This window comes from Watersipora subatra, chromosome 7, assembly GCF_963576615.1.
Source record: "Watersipora subatra chromosome 7, tzWatSuba1.1, whole genome shotgun sequence".
NCBI classification, from domain to species: Eukaryota; Metazoa; Bryozoa; class Gymnolaemata; order Cheilostomatida; family Watersiporidae; genus Watersipora; species Watersipora subatra.
Genome location: NC_088714.1, coordinates 60,069,474 through 60,093,853, shown reverse-complemented (window position 1 = coordinate 60,093,853; position 24,380 = coordinate 60,069,474).

The window sequence follows — 24,380 nt, the reverse complement described above, 5'->3', positions numbered from 1 at the left end:
TTCAAAAGGTTAATGTTCAAGCCTTCAAGAAAGAAATAAGCTGTGACGTGAAATGAAAACAGAAAATTATTCATGGACATAATTTACTGTAAGATCTGTGTTTAGAATCGGGTCTGTAAACTAATTAATTGCAGAGTATAAATTGAATGAGCTTTCATAGTAAGTTTATTAAATTAAATTCATAAGCAATGAATAGGTTATTTGCATTTTATCTGAAGTCTCAAGATCTAGCAGCCAAATACCATTTTTACATGGCTTGCTTTGAGTAAGACAGATTAATAGGCGCCGCCACGCAGGCCATATGAAAGACGTATTTTTAGTAGCCCGCTAATAAATTACGTCTCTTCAAAAGGTACTGGTCGATCGTTCTCAGTGAGAAACAAATGATATGCTAAGCTGATCTTTAGTTAAAAAGACAGTTGCGTCGATGACTCAATGACTGGAGTCGTACCTCAATTAGCCATGCTATTGTGTGAAGAGCTGTTCTCATCTCTGCCATTCTCATCTCTGCCGTTCTCATTCCGATTATCTCAGTAGATAGTCGGGATGGAATAAAACAAACAGGTTATTTGAAACTTGTGTTTCCTATCATTAATAAAAGATCGAATCACTAGAAGCTAAAAATAAAATAGTAGAGTAGATTTTGTGATGTAGTGATTTTCCTTTTCTATTCTTCAGATAAAAATTATATGAAATGAAACATTGCAAGCTTGTGCACACACACTCACGCACGCACACACATATTAATAAGATATTAACAAAATTCTATGAGACCACAAGCTAAATCTATCCATTTTCAAAACCTATAATTTACAATAAGCATAGCCTTAGGTCCTTCGCGCATCTCACTGACCAAGTATCAAGCGGTAATGCTTTGCGAAACCTGCCAAAATACTATCTTTGCCAGGAATCGGCTAGTCAGTTGGCCTGGCCGTGAGTGAACCTGGGACATTGGTCAGGCATAATGCCATTGCTTAGTAGAAGCTTTGTAACACCAGTAAATAACTGCATACATTTATTTTAAAAGTTGAAGCCAGAAAAGAAATATGCTGTGTTTAAATATGAACCCGTTTAAAATTTTAGTAGACTTTATCCAAAAATTGTTGGTATTTTACTATCATTGATGTTTAAGGTAATTTGACTACCAGGATGCTTAAACATCAAAATTGACAAAACTTGATCTCAGTTAAGACACTCACAAGTGCAGCTGCCCTTTTGATGAACTTTACTAAAAGGTCAAAGAGCCAGCCGAAAATTAATGGAACAAACACATGGAATTAATCACTTAGGTTTACGATGTGACAATAATGAGCCGTTAATTGCTTTTTCGATCAAAACCCCAAAATATTTACCGCTTCTGACTTCTTTTCTTTGAATTTTGTCAAAGGTGTAAGCCATTTTGACGCGTGTGTAGGTTTTTGTTGATGTGTGCTTACGCTGCATTACTTTTATTTTTCTAGAATGAATCTAGAATGAATTCTAGAATGAATTCTAGAATGTATCTTACTGAAAACAACAATTATCCATGTGACCATTGCAAGTAGAACGTCCCCCAAAGTCTCCTTTTGTTAGACAATTTTTGAGTAATTTACAAACAAACCAGCCCTTTTTTAAAAACTAAAAAACAGTAATCTAGATACGGCTGATCAAAGATGAACTGTAAAAAAATCATGAACATAGTAGCTAAAACATTCTATTGTTGAAGAGGCTGCTCAGCTATTTGGTAGACTTACAAATACTATTCCTGAACTCAAAGGTTCTAGTCAGCCAGTCCTTTGAGAAGGAAGCATGACCTTGAGAAAACCTTGATAAAATATTTTCTCGAAGTTGTAGCTGATATAAGCGCACATCTTTAAATCATCAAATAGTTAAATCTAATGTCCTCTCTATAAATGCTTGAAGGTAATATGAAAAGCAACTAGAGGCTAATATTAATAGAGTGACACAGTCAGAAGTCATGTCTGATCTTAATATAAGATATCACTGGTTTAAACTAATTACATGTGCTACCATAAGCTGCCATAAAGTCATAATTGCATCACCTTTAAATTTGCCTTGCATCATATTCTAGTTCCTTTCAGCATACACATAATTGCTAATCTGTATTGCACCGGCTAGCACGATGATGATCTGCTGACCTTGGCAGACACTTTTTATTGTTCAAATTGTGCCAAGTTTACCACAAAAATTCCGGTGTATTTAAATTAGCTCATGAATTATGGTGTGAATGCAAAAATCAACTTTTGCTTTGTTGACAGTTATGTTAACTTGTCCACATTAAAAATTGCAATAAATTTTAAGTTAGTGAAGCATGATATACTACGGCACTGTTCAATAACGTGGGTGTCAGAGATCTACAAGCTTCTCAGATAAGATACATAAACAACTTCGTAATTCAATGCATCAAATTGTCCTTTTATAAGAGAAAGATACTGTCATTTAGGCAATAGAAAAGCATATGAGCTGATAATGCTAGTTTGACTCTCTCAATTAGCCTGAGCTCCAAAACACATCGTTTGCAGGTAGATGACTGAAATACTGAAAGTTTCTTAAACAAATTATTATAAAAATAGATGGTTACAGTGGCGAGTAGCATTGTTATGGGCACTTCAAAACTAAATAGAACACGTTCCCTGAGTGATTCTCTGAACAACAAATGTTTGCTTGCATGTTGAACTTGTTATTATAGATTCATGAAATAAGCTTGGTCTTATTTAATTCTACCATGAGCCCATACTTATACTCATCCAGCCAAGTTCCATATTTGTTCATTAAAGGTGTGACAAGCATTAAAGTGCTCATAACCTTTAGAGGCTGTGAAAGAGATGCCTATTAAGAAAAGTAGATGTAATTGACACTGAATGCTATTATGCTTAATCTAGGAATAGAAACATTTGTTTAGCCATTGCTTATTATAATATACCCAGAAGAATTAGTCATCAAAGAAAAACATTTTAGAAAAAACAATTGGCTGTTAAGACCGGTTATTACATGCGTGTATCACATTGAGTTCTGCCTTGGCCTAATAGGCTAAAAAGTTTCAGCTGCCAAAAGTGAAAACCCAACTGATGCTAGCGGATAAAAATCCAACCTTACATTGATCCCTACAACTGGGCTTGGCTCTAGTTGTTGAGTTTTCTTTGTCAAATTTTTCGTACACTGTTTACAGTTTGTAGCTGATGCATCTACCAGTAGCCTATAATTTTTAAGCGAGCTTTGAATGCAGGTTGTAATAGACTGCTTCAAATGCCACAATTTAAGCATTAGTCAGACAGATCGTTGAACACATCAGGGCTGCTTTGTTTATCCATAACTTTATATACTAGCTGGTTAGCTACACGAACCTGTGACTGTTAAATTTTTGACCTCCTCAATGTTAGACTGCCATATTAGCTTGCAGCTATGCTGCTGCCCTGCAAACATACCTTAGCTTTTATTACTTATGAGTTGATGTCTTCTGACAAAAATTCAAAAATTAAAATAAGGTCATAAATTGCTTTCCTATATTTCCTTGAGAAATATATAATTTAGAAAACAATTAAATTATGGCAAGCTCTGGTAAGTCTGTACAATGTCATAGTTGTTTTTGAACTATTTAAACAGAGAGAATATTCAGAAATGGCCGTTTTTGTGTGCGATTTCTTTTTAGTGCTCATGCATCAAATTAAATTACCTTTAATGAATAACATGCGATAAGGTGAGTTCACATTGTTAAATACAACAGTTCCTGCGGGCAGCTCAAAGTTAGAGCATAAAATTCTTCTTCCTTGTAAGCTCTATTCACCCTTTTTTTAAAGTTAATTAAACTTATGACACTGTTTGAGTGAGCTAGAGACTTTATTTTTTGTAGCAACTTTTGCATGCTTACATGCTGAGCTAGAAATGAACAGCCCCACCTACTGACAAAGTTGACTTAGCTAGTTATAGCTGTGCGATGCGACAGCCTTTTCCCAAAAAACTAACTGCTTATAAAATTATTTGTCAATAAAAAACGTAGTGAACGATTGTTGATCTATTCAAAGTTTATGCACTCGCTCCAAATGGTGTCGTTGCAGTCGGTATTTTACACTCCTGGGGTTCTAAGCGGGTTTTTGTTTTTAGTTTCTTTCTCAGTTCCTTCCTCTTCAAGAAATAATGGTTATCAGTTTAGTGGGCAATGGTGCAATCAATGACACGTTTATATACTCATAAAAGAGTCAGCATCTTAAATAAATGGAAGGATGTGACAAAGAGATTAGGTTAAAACAGGGAGAAAAGAACGGCTCAGGTCTTCAGACAATTAGATGAATGATGACCTTCAATGAGACCTTCACTGCAAGTGCCATGAGCTGATGTTTGATAAGACTACATAATCAACTAGCAACACACTGATATGCAGCAGACACCCTTCTCTAACTAGAAAGATTGCAGACAGATTTTTCACTTTGTGTCACCGACAGATTGGCAATAAAAGCTTGTCAAAAGTCTCTTAACCCTCTGATGATAATAAGAGCTACTTGTTGACTGAAGTGAAGTATCAAGCTTTGAGACTCAAAATAATGTATTGACTACATTTATACAACCCCATGAAACTTACAAAATGTTTATAGCTTTACGTGTAGTGATAAAGTCATCTTCCAATAGTATGCTTCTAAGTAGGGGTCTACACACGTAGACTGGTTTAGCGCGAGTACATTTGTTGCTGTATGCAAGATTTTTAACACCACTATTGATCATAAATTTTCAACCTCCAACTTACTGAACCTATGTCCGCAACCTAATTCTCTCGACCACAGCTTTTACAATCAAATGATCTTTGCAAACCTTTTCGTGAACTTTCAAATGCTTCGCCGAGTTTGCTATTATATATAACCTTACTATGTTTTATTTAGATATAACTCTCAATCTCGGCATTTATGTCTCAATTTTTTTGCTTTATCTATACTTGCTTGTAGCAAACAGAAACAGTAAGCAAAAAGGTTTTACCATATTTGAAAGTTTTACAAACGAAGTAAGGGGACTCTCTGAGGCTGCTGGAAATGGTGATGACCAAAGAGAATCTCAACTAGTGTTGAAGGTGAAGGAAAATAATTCTAATTCTTTTTAAATATGCAAGATGATTTTATGATAAACTCACAGATTTTTGGAGGTAAAATATGTAAACAGGTTTGGGGCAAAAAGTACTAAAATTTTAATGACTAGGCCTATAAGCTCGGTTACAAAACTCTTTTTTAAAACGGATATCATCTGCTCCTAAGACAAAAGATGAAGGCAATATACGTTAAATTTTAGTTTGTTGCATTATTTTACTTTAAAACCTGACAATTGTATGCCAGTGTGAAAACAGATTGTTTTGATTCAAATATAAACAGTGAAACTAGCAAATGAGATTAAAAAATTCTAAAGTTTTAATTAAGATGTAAATCTGCGTATCAGTAGTTTATGACTTAGTCCCAAGTAATTACAGACATTTTTAGGAGTAACCTTGAACATGCTGCACAGGTTCTTAAAAGGTCAAGTTTATTGCCATGACATATGAATAATTTTAAAAACACGAAGATGTGTTACAAAGTGCACAACAAATTATTAAAATTTAATTTACAATAGTAGATAATTCCTAGCATATGTAAAGTTGTTTTCCTGCCTCTTTCACAAAATTTCTTTTGTTTACTTTGCTGATATTTATCTTACTTTATTAGTGGTAATAAATAGGCTATTAGATATAGCAAATTCAACAATCAGCCACTAATTAAGATTTTTAGGCAAGCTTATCCTAAAACAAGATAATTTTTGTGGAGAGTGTAAAACAAATTTGAAGGTTCGTTTTTATTCTGAAGTTACAATAAACTTAGCAGTGAATTCGAAGCATTGTGTTTGTATGCATATAAGATTGCAGCCCGACAGATTTCATGTGCTTAACTACAACATATCAACTCTGAATTTTTCATCCGCATGTCCGCTAGATAGTCTGAAGACACCAAGTGTCAATGTTGAGTCATACCAATTGCACGCTGAAAAAAGCTCCGTACAATCTGAACATACATGTAATTTAAAGAGATTGATACAAAGTCTATCCATTGGGAACAAAAAGATTTATTTTAAAGAAAGGTCAACTTTGGCTGGTTTTTAAACTGACTTCAAAGTTATAACTAAAATCAACTTGACAAAGAAAAATTAAATCTTCTCTATCTAAAGGCTTAGCGTGACAGATTCTGACCTTTGAACATGTGAGGCCTTTATCGAGCTGATAGAGGGTAGAAGCCAATTAAAAATTTAAAGAAAGAAAATTACAATAGGTCTGTGTCAGAGAAAGTAAAAAGTTTGAGTTTTAATAAAAATCTCTGTGTGCACATAAAGTTCTGAGCATAACATAACGAAAGATTACATAGTGCCACAGGGGTTGTAGGTAAATTATTGCTCTATATCTTTGATTCTGCACTCAAAATAGTGTTCCTGAGTAGTTCACTTACATGTAGCTGTGGTATTTTGGTAGCCTGAGTGAAGTATAAGTACAGCATTAAGTCTACTACAGGGTTTCAGTTAACAAGATAAACTTTTCTAGCCACTCAATCACTCATATATCAGAAAACCCTATAGTACATGAAAACAAAACTGACAGTAAAGCGTAGCAAATTATCTGAAATGGATAACCATATGCTTTGACTATGAGAGGTCAGATCAAATTGATCTTTACCCAAGATTTTGCCAACATTAGCACTCTTAGCTTGAATTACAGAGATAATAAAAGGTCTCAAAGCTATTGCACATGCCTAAGATAAGAGACAACGGCTGTAGCATATTTTTCCCCTCAAGATTTGTGCATTTAAAAAGTGGTAAAGTTCTTCGGTGGTCTTGCAGGATTAAAAATCTTACAACTGTTATCAACAAAATAAACACTTTCCCACGCATGAGTCATATAATAACTGTATGTCTTGTAGCTAAATTAATGTACCAAATATCTATCTCTGCACTTAAGGAGACTTCCTCAGTAGTCCACTCAAATGCAGTACTTTAATTACCTGAACGTGGTTTGAGTACAGCATTAAGTCAGACTTCTAACAACAATAAAACCAGATATAAAAAAATCTACATTAGTTTTAGAACTTTTTTATCTTGTTCATTTTTGCTTGTTTTATTTTTACTTAAGAATAACTAGCATTTCAGTCTGATTGTATTGGTAGTCAGTAGACTTGAAATAAATTCAGCCGACTTGTTTACTGTGCATTAAAAACCTCTGTACAAGAAAAACAAACCAAACTATTTGTATAGATGTTTGATTGTGTGAGAAGAGTTGAATGAATTTTAGCTAATATTGAAATCAGTATTTTTAACTCTACATTCAACAGTATAATTGAAAGCAATGTTAGAGTTTGCATTATCTAAATAGTTTTAGACCTACTAATACAAAAAAATGATGGTTAGGTTGGGTTTAAAACTGGCTCTTCAGATTTATACTTTTTGCTCTCCTTGTTTCTCTTTATTTACATTTTATATTTTAATAATTGCAAAATCAATTACTTCTACTTGTCTCTACAAATTTATTTCAACATAAGAAGATGAGACATTACCTTTACCATTTCCAAAAAAGCTTTAATTATATCATTATATATATATCGGCTTTATAAGTATAATAAATAAATATAGGTGGGTGATAATTACAAAAATTTCCTATAAATAGTTAAACATTCTTTCATTTGATAGATTATACTTTGTAGTAATAAACAGTAGACCAACTTAAACAATGTATGCCTAAAATGTTAACAAAGCACCAACTATTTATTGGCTTCAGAATTAGTTTTCTTGATGAATATTACTTCTAAATTAAACAAGGTTTTACAGAACATAGTAAAAACACAAATATAGAAATAATGTAACAGAATAATCTAAAATATAATAGTGATAAAACTCTATCTAGAAAACCTTTTTAAATATTTCAGGGCTTAAATTATATTAAATTAATTTTAAATTAAATTAATTCAATTAAATTTAATTAAATATATTAAGTGTGTTGAACCATCGAAAACCAATACTTTGAAAATTTTTCGATAAAGAAGTAAAATTGTTTGTTTTGTAATTATGTTCACATTGTGCCTAAATGCCGCAATTTCTGCAAAACTGACTAATAGCCTAACCGGTAAACAACACAAAATGTATTGAAAAGCTTGAAATAGCTGTTTCATTATAATGCGACTTCGGCACCTAACTTAAGAAATATAATACTCATTTCTAGAACAGGTAATTTAAGGCTCTAGTCATCAATTCAAAGATGAGACAACTACTTCTGTTTATGGAATTTTGTTACCTTATAAATAACCTTTTGCATTGTTTTTATGCATGATCAGGGTCATAAAGAACATGTGGGCAAAAACAGCCAGCTGTATGATTCTCATTGCTTCTGAAAGTGCTAGCAATTATCGCTTCCGCTGCTTGGTGATTCATTCACCAAGCCAATATGACCTCGAAGTTACCACCAACTTGTGCCTGTTACGGTTTAACATAATAATGAAGCTGTCAGTATGCGCAACTTCTTTGAGAATAAAAATTCTCAGCAAGCAGAGATAATGGTTTGTAAGGCAGAAAAATCTACCACAGATTTACAAAATAACAAGTATTTAAAATAATATGTTATTTTACCAAATTAAGCTTTTTGTTGTTAAGTTTTCGTTTTTAAGTGTTGTTTGCAGATTTAACAAGGGCACATTGTTTTACACCCTAGTCTTAAAACTATAAAATAAACGCATGCAGACTTGTCCATCAAATTAGGAATATCAGTTTTACTTATCTAAGCCATGTTTTGAGCAGCTAGAAGCTATAAAGTGTTAGTGGCTGAATTGATGCAGTTGAAAAAAAATCTGTAAGGGTAGTAGCACGCAGAAAAAAGCAATAGATTAATATCTTATAACCTTCTCTTACTATGTAACATTTGAAGAGCTTTTAACTTCAGTTAAGGTAAATACTGCTTGGTGTTTTTCTCATAGGTTATCTTTTAAACTTACCTCTCAGCTCCACTTGTTCTACTACCTTTCTCTCTACTCAAACACCCATAAAACAGCAAATCCTAGAAAACTTAAGCACAAAAATGACAATTAAGTGTGGCAAAATTACTTGAAGTAGATGAGCAGGTGCTTTGAATATAAAAGGTCAGATCAAATTGATCTTTAACCTGGATTTATGCCAACATCCCTACTCATAACCTGAATTACAGGGATAATAAAATGTATCTGAAGTATTGTACATGCCTAAAATAACATACATCGGCTGCAGTTATATTATCAATTTTTTATTGGCTTATTTCATTAGTCAACTAAAGTTTAAATATAATCTTGTAGTTCTTTAAGACTTATGCCTTTAAAGTGTGGTGGAACCTTTTCATAGTTTTGCATCATCAAAAATAAGTAAAACTATTAGCAACCTGGGAAAAAGATTCACATGTCCAATTTGTATAACCATTATCTTCTTTTTAGACTTTTTTTCTAGTTTATTGAATTGTACTAATTTTTTGAGTACAGAGTCATGCATATTGCCTGTTTATCTTTTACAATATTAAACACTTTTATGATAAAACAACTTGTTATGCTTGAATGAAGCAAACAAGAAAACCAACTAAAGATATGTTACTATAATTCAATAAATTTTTCAATCTTTTTAATAAATGAGACATATCAAAATTATTTACAAATACTTGGTAACTGTAGAGACATAATTTTTTTAATATTTTCATGTTGGAATTTGTTGCAAACTTTTAAAGTTATTTTTATCAATTTTTGTGAAAACCTTGATAAAGATAATAACACAATTACCCTTCATCGTAGCATTTTTACTTTACTACAGCTTGACACATTTGGTACTGATTAATTAATAAGACAAAAATAATATAAATGAAAAATAAGAGCCGAAACTTAATCAACATAATGTAGTGATATTGTCAAAACTTAATTAGGAGAGTTGTGATTAACTCCAGATCACAATGTTCTATTTTGTTAGAATTACTAGAATTTACTTTTCACATGCATTCTAGGTATTTCTTATTAGCTAAATACAATTATTTTGTATCTGTAGTTAGCTTATATTATATATCTCATTATATTCATTTTATGTTTATATGCAAAATATTGTAGTTCAACACGCTTGATGTCAGATTGGGTGAAACTATATTTCCAATCTGTGCTGATTTTAGTCTTTGTTGATTAAGTTTATTTGGGTACTGTTGCAATAAACTCAGAGTAAACCAATCAAATCAGAACTCTTTCAATAAAGTCTATTACGTTAAACAACATTGATTTCTGAAGAATGGGTTAAGAGCTGGAGTACATGATATGAATAAAGAACCATCAATGACAACAGAATATCTTTACAGAAGCAAATGTTTAACTATCATATTGCAATCTCCAGCCACTTAGATGCCTCATTACAAGCATTGATGTTCTGAAACATTTACTTGTAGAACAAAAATTCTACAGCTAGCTATCTTACAATGATTACTTGTGGTGAAGTATCTGAGAAAGTGACAAAATACTCTCAGCAACTGCAGTCATCATTTATATCGACGATATATCATGAGTATTTTCATGTAGCACTTGTATTAAAATGAAATGTCATAATAAGTATTATTGATTAACTTTATAAACTTTTCTAGACTAACATTGTTAATGTAGAAAATGGGTCATTGACTACTGATTAATTATTGATTTGGTACTTACGAAGCACCAGTATTATGTTACTATAAATTTACCAACAGTCAGCAGTCATTTCAACTCTGCACTGGTGACCATGGCAGGCACAATGAAAACTTGCAAGGACAATTAAAAACCTCAAATTTGATTTATTGCAATGCTTACACTGCAGTTTTGAGTCAGCAAATCATTGTTACTGAATTAAACCAGTGCTGATGAGTGATCTGAAAAAAGTTATTTTTTGTCTAATAATTGCTACTTTTTGCAGTGCATATTTGCGGTGAAGGAAACGTTTAACTAATTATATGTTAGTATAACTATGCATCTCACAAAGTTTTGATAATTTTTTGCATCATCATTGTTATTCAGAGCTGCTGGATTAGTGTGTTGCATTTAAAAATATTTCACTTTTCAAAAGGCAAGCCACTTAGAGCACGTCAAATTAGTTCTGCTGAAGCCAATTGACCTTGAAGGGAGTTTTTCGAACTACAAAGAGACTTGTTTTAATGAAGACAAAATTTTCTGCTTATAAAGTTAGTTTATGGCTTTTAATAGGGTATTTAATTCATAAAAAAACCGTTTGTTGCTTTTACAAATATGAAAACCTGGAACTTTGATACTTTTTCATGAAAACCGTGTGCCTCAGAAAGTGCAAAAATATTTCATTTAAAACCTGAAAATTAACAATGCTTGAAACGACCTTAAATAAACTAAGTTTTTGGATTATCCCAGGAATCATTTGCTGGTTTGGGTTAAAAAACACACAGCTTTACATTACACTTTTTTATTAAAGCATTTCTTTTTTTCTTAAAAAAGAAGCTCCGCTTCTTTTGTTTAAATCCTCGTAAGGGCTTTTGACACAATCTCAAAATCCTTACTTTAGACAATCTGCAGACATTGTTTGTTGGATTATATGGAGGTGATTCAACTAACTTGATTAGCTATTTGTATTGCTGTAAGAGTTTATGATTTAGAATTATAATTAAGGAAGTCTGCTATTTTATAATAGTCAACATAAAATTTTTTATTTATTTAGTCTTAAAATGCTCATGTTATGATTTAAACGTTGTCTGTTTGCAAAGAGCTGGATAAAAATGCAAAAAATAGCACATATTAGTTTGAGATTTATACAGTCTACTACAGCAAATATCAAAACGTTTATACTATTTTACTTGAGCTGAAAAGAATAGGTTCACTTTTAGGTTTTGTTAGAAATTCGTTGACGTCTAAAATTGACCACCAACATTGACCACCAGCATTGACCACCAGCATTGACCACCCACATTGACCACCAACATTGACCACCAGCATTGACCACCAGCATTGACCACCAGCATTGACCACCAGCATTGACCACCAACATTGACCACCAACATTGACCACCAACATTGACCACCAGCATTGACCACCAGCATTGACCACCAGCATTGACCACCAGCATTGACCACCAGCATTGACCACCAGCATTGACCACCAGCATTGACCACCAGCATTGACCACCAACATTGACCACCAGCATTGACCACCAGCATTGACCACCAGCATTGACCACCAGCATTGACCACCAACATTGACCACCAACATTGACCACCAACATTGACCACCAACATTGACCACCAGCATTGACCACCAGCATTGACCACCAGCATTGACCACCAGCATTGACCACCAGCATTGACCACCAGCATTGACCACCAGCATTGACCACCAGCATTGACCACCAACATTGACCGCCCACATTGTTTACTAATATTAATCACTAACACTGGCAACAAAAATTACCACCAAACCTACCACTACGATTGGCCACCAACTCGGTGCAGTACTATAATCACTAATACTCTAAATCTCTCATTTCTGAAGCATATAATAAAAATTGAATGAAATGTTATTGATCCATATGACGTCTAAAATTGACCACCAACATTGACCACCAGCATTGACCACCAGCATTGACCACCCACATTGACCACCAACATTGACCACCAGCATTGACCACCAGCATTGACCACCAGCATTGACCACCAGCATTGACCACCAACATTGACCACCAACATTGACCACCAACATTGACCACCAGCATTGACCACCAGCATTGACCACCAGCATTGACCACCAGCATTGACCACCAGCATTGACCACCAGCATTGACCACCAGCATTGACCACCAGCATTGACCACCAACATTGACCACCAGCATTGACCACCAGCATTGACCACCAGCATTGACCACCAGCATTGACCACCAACATTGACCACCAACATTGACCACCAACATTGACCACCAACATTGACCACCAGCATTGACCACCAGCATTGACCACCAGCATTGACCACCAGCATTGACCACCAGCATTGACCACCAGCATTGACCACCAGCATTGACCACCAGCATTGACCACCAACATTGACCGCCCACATTGTTTACTAATATTAATCACTAACACTGGCAACAAAAATTACCACCAAACCTACCACTACGATTGGCCACCAACTCGGTGCAGTACTATAATCACTAATACTCTAAATCTCTCATTTCTGAAGCATATAATAAAAATTGAATGAAATGTTATTGATCCATATGAGAATGTGTACATACAGCATGTATATTAATAGTTCATGGCTGTGAGCTGCTTGAATTCAAACAATTTCTGGATCTGTTGGAGTTAAAACTAGTTTTTAACGTCTCAAAAAATTCATTCAATGAATAGGCTAAGCATTGCTAAAATTTTACACGAATGTATCACTCGCCGTAAGTTCAAAGAAACACAGTTGTTTAAGACAGCTACTCAGCGTAAACACAACACTCATCATTTATCATATCCAAAAAAAAAACATGATTTCATTCAGGCAATAAAGATCACCGACTGGTGCCAAATATTTATGAAAATTCTAAAACATCAAAGTCCTAGGTGTCATGTAAAAAGTTTATTGCTTTTCCAACCCCTGCTACATTTCAGAGACTGCTGTGATAGCAAAAGTGTGAGTTAAAAATCAGCGTTTAAAAACTAAACTCTCAGGAGTCTTAAATTATCCTAATCTATTGCAGGGCTAGCTTAAATTAATAACATACATTACTCAATGTCTTCCTCTGCTTATGATTGCATCATTGCATGATACATTTATCATTTACTTTTATAATAATACATTTATTAGTTTGCACCGCACTGCTAACTGATATCGTAAGTTTATGTTGACACACCTAAGTCACGTGCTGCTACAAGCAATATAGTCATACGCTTATACAAATTTATGGCATCTTGTATTGCAAATAACTAGTTAAAATTGGCTTTCATAATTTGAAACTAACGATACAAAGAGTAGGTAAAGTTCCAAGGCGAGATAATTCTCGTTGGTCGCCTAGCAACGATGGAACACGCGAGTTAACTCGTGATGGTTGCAAAAGAGTTGAGATCACAAGCAGATTAATTTCTAATAAAATAGCAAAATAGTCCTTTGAACTATTTTTCAGAACTTTAGTATTTTTATGTGTATAAAGATTAGGGGTCGCTATAATAAAGAATATTGTTCTCTCTGCGCTTTAAAACACCCTAGTTTTATAGAGCACAAACTCTGCAAACCAGTAGTTAAATAATGGAATCTAACCCCAAATCGCCCACACAACTGGACATGCATGTGTTTAGTCTTTGGGGCTTTTTGCCAGTGAGATCAAACGTTATTGGCTTAAACAACAAGGACATTGTTTGTGCAACAACATCTATATGAACAAGCACAGCTTCAAATTGCAGCAAAAAAGCAGACATCATGGTCCGTCTGTAAAATATTACTTCTCGGTGTGATCTTTCTTTCAGATCTTTTTTAATAATTTTTCATTTAAAATTTTCCTTTTTATTGATTTAGTAAAAATCTAATAAATATGTTCCTACAACTTTGCTTTCCAACTGCCAAGATGCACTGCAGTTTAATGAGTAATTATTTACTGAGGCAAAATACAGCTGTACATTCAGACATGAATGTGACCAGATCAGAGGTTTTCGACTCAAACCTTCAAAGTACAACTTTACATTTGCAATTACACTAGGCTTTCAATAATCTGTTTGCGTTTAACAAAAATGCACTGAGGTAAGTTTCCTCTGATTAGTTAAACATCAATCAAGATTAGATTAGCTAATTTTATTCTTTCCTTATAACCTCAAACTCTAATTAACAACATGAGCTAAGATGAGGTCACACAGCCAAAATAACTCTGCTGGCAAATCATTACAACTTTTAACACAAAAAATTCTGATGAAAATTACATGTAAATAAGCAGCACTGTAAAAATGATGAAAATTAAATTGAAGTTGCCAATGAAATTGTCAAATCTTATATTTAGCCAGTTTTGTTTAAAACACAAACTTGCTCATTTTACATATATAGCTAAATTGACTTTGCCTTGCTGAATGACAAAGCTATTCATAGTTTTCTATCAACTCTGCGGAGCATTCTACAAAATATATAGTTTTTTGTTTATTAGCTGATGATAGCAGTTTCATTCATCACTGAGCTCAATTTTTGCTAAATGACCTTTCAACTCTGCATTACATGCATACAGCAGATAACTAAATACATTTGTATCTCTGATTAATTGTTTTAATTCAATAACAAGTTTCCTAGCCATTGCTCACTGACCTTTCTCCCGACCTTATTCAGTCAGCCTTCAAATCATTTATATTACTTTTTATGCAGTATTTTTCATAAACCCTGAAAGGAGCAAATCATCCTAAGGAATTTTATGGGCTGAGTATATAAGGCAGCAAGAGACTCTTTGAGATGACTTTCAGTTGTGAACAATCCTACTGTCTTACTCTAGCTGCTATTCCTTAGACAGTTAATACAAATAATGGGTAAGTTGGATAGATTTTAATTCTAATAATCATGTTATTATATATTTCAGAGCAATAAAGGTAACAAAATATTTCTATTTTTAGGTATCAAATATACTATCCTGTTCGGCTTGATCATTTTACTAAAGCAAGTTTCTATTTGTTACGTATTCAAAGAAATATTTTAACAATAGTGACAATTCATAAAAAAGTTGTCTGTTTGTATATGTCGTGTTTACTTAGTATTTCTCCAAAAAGCTCACTTTTTAACAATATATGATTAAAAAATCCATCATTTTCTAAAATTCTATATAATTTGAAGCAATAATATTAATCAAAAAAGGTTTTACTAAAGCTTATAAAAAAGCAAAAATGAATAAGATAAACATTCTTGAATCTAGACATGACAAACTTGACTTTGTAAATATTATAGCTAATGTGAAATTAAATATTAAAGAAATTAAAATTGAAGTTTAAAACGAAAATGCTTACGTAAAATTAGCTGAAAAAATTTGAATTTTAAATACATGTAGGGTAAATTAGAGTAAGTTTTGCTGCTATTTTCATCACTCACGCTAAATTTAAAGCCACATTTTTTGATTCCTGTAAGGTGAAAAAGCAATAAAATTTGTTGGTTCAATATAAATTCATTAATTATATGTTACACATAACAAAAAATTTTACATATTTTTTTAAACGCATCAGTTCTAATGCTGTGTTAAATTTTTGAAGTATTGATTTTTATTGTTAAGCATTGTCTTAAAAACTTGCTTGAACATGTGAAATCATTTTAAACATAAGTTGCTTGAACATAATTATGAAGTTTTAGTCATAAGTTGTAAATATCTATGTTTATCTGTATTTTTTGAACATTTGTTGTATGAAATTAAATCATGTTGTTTTTAAATGAGTTCAATAACTATATTTAATTACAACAAAAGTGCTGTCAGTGTACAGTCTACCTTGAAACTAAAAAATAACAGCATTAGTTACTAAAAAGAGTTTAGCTGGCAACTATTGGTTTAATTTAAATTATGAAGATGATTTGATAATACCACTAAGTCAATTTTCAGAACTCATTTTATTTGTAACAATTTAATACAATCATTTATTTGCTGCTCCTAAATGCATCAATCACACTTTGTGTTAAGTTGTTTATTATAAGCTTAAGGTTCAGAGGTGACTTTGGAGTACCCTCAAAACAAGAAAGAATAGCATTTGTAAAGGAGAAAATGTTCCTTTAATGCAGTATATGTAACATTTTTACTTTAAGTTTAAATAGAAAAGCAGTAAGTCTGGTCTTTGTGATTATTGATACCTTTATTTCTGTTTTATTACCGATTTGTAGAACTACGATGCGTTATTCTTGTCTTGGCTGCCTTCGTGATAGCCTCAGAGTGTCTCCCGAAGGTTCGTCACCGCAGGTTTGTGATGTGTGTAGCAACTTATATGGTACATATATTTTATATAAGATCTGACAATCATTTGCCCTGCAACTGCCTTTTGTGCTGTGCAAAGTAGTGTCAGCGTAAATTACCAGTGTATAGTATTATATAATACTAGAGACTGGTAGTGTCACCGTACATTACCAGTGTATAGTATTATATAATACTAGAAACTGGTCTTACTTGGTCTCCAAGTTATTAGTTTTTCTTGCTGACACACTGTAGCGGAAAATGAGATCCGATTATGCTTTGGTGTTAATTAGTTATAACTTACTACGATGCATATCAGCTACTGCATACTGTAGTTTTCTCTAGTTATTATATACACCATGTTCTAAATGGTACTTTCGATGGAAAAAAACAAACTTTTGGTTGTCCAACACCTTCCACAGTGTTTGCTGACCTCAGCTCTTTTTCTGCTCTTTCTTTTGGCAGAGCAAAAGTTTACTCGTTGAATTTAGAGCAAATGTATATACTTATATGTATACATGTATATATACATATATATGTATATATATACATGTATAGATATATATATATGTATATATATATATATATACATGTATATATATATATATATCAAACCAACCAGATATAGTGGTGGTAGAAAAGGAGAACAAGAGGGCTTCTATAATAGATACAGCAGTACCCAATGACTACAATATAGTCAGCAAAGAAAAAGAAAAGGTAGAGAAATATCTCCCTTTTGGAGAAGAATTTGAAAAATGCTTGAATGTAAGAACAACTGTAATCCCAGTAGTCATTGGGGCACTGGGCGCAATAACATCGGCGCATAAAATGTGGCTTGCTTAAATACCAACAGCAATCAACTCAGGTGAGTTGCAGAAAAGTGCGTTATTGGGAACAGCTAAGATCTTGAGGCGAGTGCTCAAACTCCCAGGTCTCTGGTAGGAGACCCGAGTTAGAGCAGCAACTACCACCCATACGGGTTAACCGGGGTGAGGAAACAAAAAATTATATATATATATATATTAATATATATATATATAATATATATCTATATATCTATATGAAGGTGATGTTTAATTAGAGGTTTTATGGTATATATACATGATGTTAAACAATGGACAAGGATGCCTGCTACTTGTCTACTCTCATTCCTGAAATCTTGTCTCTTGTAACCAGTACATTGAACTCATACAATAAACTGAATTATTTTTATAGAAAAAGAAGCCAAGATTGTGCATTTTATTTCTTGTGTATGAACCAAACAGATCAATCACGCTACACAGAACGCATATACGGCATAAAAGGACAGATGGAAGAGCTATATAATGACCTTGTAAGTATCACTATGGAAAACCTAGAAGAATATCAGTTGTTGCTGCTAAGTACACTAGTGAAAACGAAGCAAATAAAACTGGTGTAATGAAGAATGTAAATAAGCCTTCACAGTTTATAGTTAATTATATTAAACCGCTATCAATAAGCTGTAAGTTAGTTTAAAGACTGCAATTCTTTCTGTCAATAGTAAACTTGAGTTATTACTTTTAAATTAATACAATTCATATAGAAGTACTCAATGTTTTTGTAAAACTTATTCAACTTTACTATAATGACTTTAAAATAAAACTCGAAACAAACTATAATATCTCATTTTTGCAAATTTTTGAGAACATTTGGATTCTTTCTGACTCAGTCTTTAAAATCTGCATGACAAAATTTGCAAAAAACATTCATCTTTTAAACACACAACATAAAGTTTGTTACATATAAGCACACTATTCTTCGCAATCATTAAAGTTGTCTACTCTTGTAGTTTATAGTCTCCAAATAAAGTTATTAGCCACACAAGCAGACAACTCTTATACTGTCCAGCCCTGTCACTCCTATAGATTTTTGTGACTTGCTGTATCAACTGGAACCCTTTTGTTTTAGAAAAATTGGGAAGGACTGGCAAACTACAATAACAAATCTTGTCAAGATAAAGGAATCCACTCTATTGCGGTAAGTTTCCATTTTCTGTATACCTTAGCACTTCAGCGGATAGCGTTTTTAGATCACCTAAATTGAAATATACAGGATGTATGAAATGAAAGTTATATGAACTCATTAACTAAGTAATGCTTTTAGGATATTTCTAAGATATGCCTGATTTATTTTATTTTTGGGACATTTAACGCTGCATGGATGCTCTTCAAGGAAGGTATTATAGTGCTCACCTATGATTAATCACATAAAGCTTTGGTGATTTGACAGTTCGGTTACATCGGTTACATATACATGTATGTCCCATTGGGGACCTCACAGTATTCGATGTAACACGCGGGATATACATATAAATATATATATATATATATATATATATATATATATATATATATATATATATATATATATATATATATATATATATATATATATACTCATGCTACAGACAGTACTGTTTCGGCTATTGAAGCCTCATCAGTGCAGCTCAGAGCTTAGGCAAGGGACACAAATCCCATTACCAATGAGAGTTGACTTCCTGCCACGAAACAACTAAGTTGCTTCACAGACTTTAAGAAAGTCAATGTGCTGGCACCAGAGTGCTCAAATCACAAAAGTGGTGAGCTTTGCACAAAGGCTAGTAGTGCCGCACCTCTCACAGAGCGCTCAACCAAACCGAAGTGAGGGAGCATAATACTCATGCTACAGACAGTACTGTTTCGGCTATTGAAGCCTCATCAGTGCAGCTCAGAGCTTAGGCAAGGGACACAAATCCCATTACCAATGAGAGTTGACTTCCTGCCACGAAACAACTAAGTTGCTTCACAGACTTTAAGAAAGTCAATGTGCTGGCACCAGAGTGCTCAAATCACAAAAGTGATGAGCTTTGCACAAAGGCTAGTAGTGCCGCACCTCTCACAGAGCGCTCATTTATCGCATATATATATATATATATATAAATATATATATATATATATACATGTGATAACAATTTTTAGAGTCGCTCTATCATAAATAAAATTGTGAAAAACTTCCACTTAGCCCAGAAAAAGTAATCTGGTAGCTACACAATCATTTTAAATATGATTGGTTTACTATGATTCTTGAGCGCTGAGGGCGACTTTTATTTAGTTGTCTCATAACTTGAAGTAACTTGCTAAACAGGCCTAAATTACAAATTTGAAACATTATAATATATCAATATCAGTAAATTTCTTATATAAAAACACCTGTGTAATAAAAAAATTCCCTTTGATTTTATTTTACAGAAATAGGTACATACTGATGTAATTTGAAATAAAACATTTAATTTCTTGTGTAATTCTAAGTATGGATACTGTCAAATTTAATTACAAAATAAATTATTTGCTGTCTTTAACAATTTTCATGGTTTTTTATACTAGAATATATTGATTCTTTGTTAGCATACTGTTTATAAAATTGTAAATAACCGCCATACTGCATTTCAGTATGGAAATGGTACAGAAGTTATAAGAGAGATGCAAAAATTTCGCTCTGATATCATCAACTCTATTGAACTCAATGTTCTGCCAATCGTAAATCTTACTGCTAGAACAAGATTAGCCAACGACTTGCAGCGAGCTGCCGAGTGGATAGGATCAACACTGACAGATCCAGATTGTGGTGGTCAACCAGTGAGCACAGCTGATGCTTGTAACAGAAGGGAATACGTAGTAAGTTACACTGTACATCCAGCTAAGTTACATTTTTACCTTTTTGAAAGATAGATGAGAACAACAAGGCCTCTTAATGTTCTATCGCAATCATATATTAATCATTCAGTCTTACACAGCTCCAAACTTGTACTTCTTTTAATAAAAAAACTGATCAAAAATCCTGAAAAACGCTTTCAAAAATTATGTTTTAGAGTTGCTATTTATTATAGATAATTACGACCAGCGTCAAAATGCCCTTTATGCTGAGGAGCTAAATGTCATTTTAGATTTTTTCCGATACAAAGTACAAAAATAATATTTTTAATCTGCCTGACGATCAATTTACCTTTCTACTTTCCAAAAAATTTAATACACTTTATACCAAACACCGGTACCTTACCAGTTTACATTGTATATTATAATTATACAGAAAGATCTATTTTTCAATACCCATAATTTACTTTGCTTTGTTGTTGTCTATAATTTGTTTTGACCATTGCAAATAAAATAATACCTACCTAGTGCAGTAAAGTTATTTTGTTGTAGAGAATGTATGTAAGACTAACAGACCTGATGCAATGTGCGAACCACAGTATTTCTAATAATTGTGTTTTTGGGTTTTAGGGACCTTGTAGAGAGGATGATAGCATGGAATGCTACAGTCTATCTATTCCTGCTTTCAGAAGGCTCATAGACTGCGTGTTTTACTATCTATTACATGATGACACTCATTGATTGTCTGACTACTGTGCTGATATCTGTTTGTAGACAGTTAATCTATTCAATTTGTACTTAATTCTTGCTGATATTTTGTTAAACCTGACTAGTTTTCTTTTTTCCTTTCAACTTTAAAACACGGCTTCATCTACACAACACAGTTTTTATACCATTTTAAAATTGTTTTTGAAATTATGTAAGCATTTGAATGCATTTACCTTTTGTGTCTCATGATTTCAAATTTTGTAAAAAACTTGTTCGACTTTTCAAACATGAATGCTTACTTAAGATAATCTTCAATCTTTCTTTTTTGTCTTTTACCTTATTATGTTAGATGCTACCTGTTACTTTAGTTTCATATTTCTAGGGCATAGTTGTTTATTTATTAAGGAAAAAGTTAGTCTGTTTTACAGCGTAAGGTCATCAGACTTCAGTTTCATATGTTTGCTCAGTTTTTGAACATTACTTTCCTTTTCATGCTCTATTTGCTAATATAATAATCTTATGAATAACTTTATTTCCTAACAAATTGTTTACACAAATTGTTTAATTTCAAATTTTACCACTAGAAATGAATTAGCTGTTCTCGTGTTCCATAAGCTTCCAATAAATCATTTTGCTTGAAAAATTGTTGAAAATTTATTATTTTTTGTCTGTTAAACTAAGGTATCCCATTAAGTATACATTCTTGCATCAAGCACATTAGAAAATAAACTACATATTTGAAGCACTATGTTTTAGTCAGTTCTTAATCTGAATGTTTTGAATGAGAGAAGGCTGAAACTGTACTGTAGCACAACTGACACCCAAATAGAAATGTGCAGTATTCATTGAACAGTGGTCTTTAAAGGTTGAGTGTACGACATAAATATATTTTTGTTTGAATATGTAAAATAATAAAATAGGTTTTAGGTTTGAAAATCTAACGCAACTATCGCATTTTTGACATTTGATCTACATAAAAAAAGCCAGTTGATATCCTGGTCTTAAAAGGCGCAACTGCATTTATTGTTGCAAACCAGTCATTATTATTTGTATAAATGCATAGAAATACTATTATACAAACATTCTAGCAATGGCCTTACATAAACAATAAACTCATGTTCTTTGTTAAATGTTTCGCTTTGCTAACTAACTGCTGACAGTATATTATTTGATTTGAGAGCTGTCAGCTCTTTAAGATTATGTGATCTCATTAAATATTGTAAGCTTAGGTTAAAGCTAAAAACATACTGAATAACATTATTGCAGTTAAAAAAATTGAATCATGCCGAGTCAGCGTAGAATAAGTTCCAAACATTGGGTCATTACTGATAAAGTTAATCAAAGGTTCAAAATTGCTGACTAATACAAAGTCTATATGCATGTAAGCTCATGCCACATACAAACTCGATTAGAAAGTGATTGTATTCCTAAATACAACACTTGAATTTGTGAACTCGCGTGCCTGAGCAAAATACATGACACAAAAAGTGCTTTAAGGTTACACATATGCAAAGAGTAAATTAACTTATGCCATTTTTAACATTTATAAACTATGTTTTGAAAGTTGTTATGCAATAGATTCTTTAAAAAGTGACGAAGTGTTTGTAACACCTTCCAGATCAACAGTTGATAGAAAATTATAAATAACTCTGTGCAGAAAACCTCCTAATTATGTCGAAACACATTTCTATTCTTCCACCAAAAACAGCTACAAGTTTTACAGAATGAAAAAGTTGTACTATTTATAAAAAAGTAAACTACATGTAAACTGTAAAAGGAAATAAAACAAATATGGTTATTGCTGATACTAACAAATCAGACAATGTGTTGTTGAAATAAATTTGAAATTCAATAAAAACAGTTTTCAGAAATCTAAAAGGTTATTTTGCAGTTTCCCATTATTCACAGCAATGAAAACAAGTTTTAGGAAAACTAAAATTCTGTTTTAGCAACTATCCCATGAGCTTGGTGCTTTGTAATCTTGATAATAGAATGATTGTATTTTATATGTTAGAGTAAGAAAATGTTAACTGCTAAACTGAAAAATGAAAGAATAAAAATTTAAACGATTACAAGTGATATCAGTCCCTAACACTGTGTAGTTTTCAAATAATACATATTTTTGCTGATAGACCTGATAACCTAGGTAACTGTAACCAGTTACCTTCCTTCTCAAACTATGCTGAAAGTTTCACCCACCCACTCGTTTCAACCTTATAGACTACTGCGTCCAGAGTTTGTGCCTTGTTGACTTTACCTAGAGTCATACTATACAAGATTAACCTTTGTGAATATAGATTAGTATAACCTCAATAATACCAAATCATTTGAGAAATACGATAAATATTATATTTTAATCTCATTTACTCTCAGTAGGTTTAAATGGGACAAAAATAACAAAAAAAACTTACATGAGCTGGTTTTTTGTGTCTTTTGTGGACAAGAAAAATACTTTTTTTAATACACTGTAATATTTTATTCTGGCTGTATAATTTCATGTGAGAATTTGTACAGCATTTGAAACTGTATGGACTTTTTAATTATAATAAAATTTGGTAACCAACCATTTTTAAACCGCATTTTTGACTATATTGTTGATTTTTGGCAATAATTTTATAAAAAATGTGAATGATCCTAAACAATACGCATGCTGAAGTAACCAGCCTTTAAAAGGGCTAGTAAATTAACTAGACAGTAGAATGTGCTGAGACATAACTTGGTGATAACAAGTACTAGCAGCAAAGTGTATGAATGTGACTCTTCTAAGAAGAAAACATTAGTTGAACCATGAAAATTAATTATGCTACTTAATTATATTTTTGTGTCAATACTTTGCTTAGAAACTTGTCTTCTGTTGGAAACCATGCAAAACACTAATTAGTTTTGCTATAAAATATATTTTATAAGATCCCGTACCATCAACTCCTTTATTTAATTTATAAAGTTGAACCAGATTCTTCAAGGTAACATTGGCCTCAGAATTCAAAACCTTCTTCCAGCCAGAGACAAAATATCTTTCAACGGACTGTAGTACGTTGAGGGTACTGTATCGAACTGACCCATAAAACAATGTCGTGCAAAATTAAGTGCTTTCGATAAAATATCTATAACAATGGTTCCGAAAATGCA